Source organism: Mytilus edulis, chromosome 10 (genome assembly GCF_963676685.1).
Source record: "Mytilus edulis chromosome 10, xbMytEdul2.2, whole genome shotgun sequence".
Taxonomy (NCBI): Eukaryota; Metazoa; Mollusca; class Bivalvia; order Mytilida; family Mytilidae; genus Mytilus; species Mytilus edulis.
In genome coordinates, this window is record NC_092353.1 from 2,600,586 (window position 1) to 2,602,576 (window position 1,991).

The 1,991-nt window shown below is 31.0% G+C and overlaps 1 long non-coding RNA gene across 1 annotated transcript; it reads left to right on the forward strand.

Annotated features, from left to right (window-relative positions):
* The first annotated feature begins 1,416 nt into the window (after positions 1 to 1,416).
* LOC139493142 (uncharacterized) lies at positions 1,417 to 1,734 on the forward strand. The gene is made up of 2 exons (XR_011656923.1): positions 1,417 to 1,503; positions 1,615 to 1,734. It is a non-coding gene; the product is annotated as an uncharacterized lncRNA (long non-coding RNA).
* The last annotated feature ends 257 nt before the right edge of the window (positions 1,735 to 1,991 follow it).

A 1,991-nucleotide genomic window follows, 5' to 3' on the forward strand; every position in this document is an offset into this window, starting at 1 on the left:
ATAAAAGGAAGGTTGGGATTGATTTTGGGAGTTGAGGTTCCAACAGTTAAGGAATTAGGGGCCAATAAGGGGCCGAAATAAGCATTTTTCTTGGTTTTCGCACCATAACTTTAGTTTAAGTAAATAGAAATCTATGAAATTTAAACACAAGGTTTATGTCCATAAAAGGAAGGTTGGGATTGATCTTGGGAGTTTTGGTCCCAACAGTTTAGGAAAAAGGGGCCCAAAGGGTCCAAAATTAAACTTTGTTTGATTTCATAAAAAATTGAATAATTGGGGTTCTTTGATATGCCGAATCTAACTGTGTATATAGATTCTTAATTTTTGGTCCAGTTTTCAAATTGGTCTACATTAAGGTCCAAAATTAAACTAAGTTTGATTTTAACAAAAGTTGAATCCTTGGGGTTCTTTGATATGCTGAATCTAAACATGTACATTGTACTAAGATTTTTGATTATGGGCCCAGTTTTCAAGTTGGTCCAAATTGTGGTCCAAAATTAAACTTTGTTTGATATCAACAAAAATTGAATCCTTGGGGTTCTTTGATATGCTGAATGTAAACATGTATTTAGATTTTTGATTATAGGCCCAGTTTTCAAGTTGGTCCAAATTCATTAATTGGGGTCCAAAATTAAACTTTGTTTGATTTCAACAAAAATTGTATATATGGGGTTCTTTGAGATATGCTTAATCTAACCATGTATTTAGATTTTTTATGTTTGGGCCTGGTTATCAAATTGGTCCACATTGAGGTCTAAAGGGTCCAAATTAAACTTTATTTGATTTCATCAAAAATTGAATTCTAGGGGTTCTTTGATATGCTGAATCTAACCATGTATTTTGATTGTTGTATTTTGATTTTGGATATTGAACCATAATAGGTAATGTCCAATTTAAAATTTAAAGTTTTAAAGTTTAAGTTCTTAGACCACATTCATTATTTGTCAGAAACCTGTGTTGTGTCAACTATTTAATCACAATCCAAATTCAGAACTGTATCAAGCTTGAATGTTATGTCCATACTTGCCCCAATGTTCATGGTTCGAACTCTGCGGTTGTATAAAGCTGCACCCTGCGGAGCATCTGGTTATTTATTGCTACTATATATAGATTCTACTCATTGTTGAAGGTGGTACAGTGACCCATAGTAGCTTTCATCCACATCATTTGGTCTCTGGTCAATACATATCACTGACAAGCTTACCACATCTTCTTTTATATTAAATATACTGATTTTAATAACATCTTTGAAGTTACATAACCTTCTCAAGTAATAACACATTAGTTCTTATAAAACATAAAATAATATTTATTGACATGAGATAACATCTGTACACAAGCATTTGTTCACAGCTTCTAACATCTATAACTTAATGTAAATATGTGTAACTTTAGCACTTTCCTAAACTTAAAGCACCACAAACAAAAAAGAAAGATTAAAAAAAGTGATGTGGAAATAATTTCAAAGATCCTGTTTTTGAATGCATTTTTTGGCACAAATAGGTCCAAGGTAATTGAGAACTGTATGGTGCACAAATAGGTCCAAGGTAATTGAGAACTGTATGGTGCACAAATAGGTCCAAGGTAATTGAGAACTGTATGGTGCACAAATAGGTCCAAGGTAATTGAGAACTGTATGGTGCACTCTATACGTCTTTTGGGTTGTTTTTTTTGACTATAAGTTTAATAGAAACTCTTATTTCTGAACCAATCTAATGTTAGAATATATACCAACATGACCAAAACAAATGACTGTTTAACATACATGATAATATTTCTTATACAATCCTCTTTTTAACATCTATATTTTTTAATGGACCAAAAAAAATGATTTTCAATGATAGATTAAGTTATCTTGCCTCTGTGAACTATTCAAATCTAAATCAATGTTTGGGTGAAAATTTATAATTTGATAAAACCATATTTAAAATGTTTTAAAAATGGTAAAGTTGTGGAACTTATAATTCATCAATTTCAAATACACAATTTTA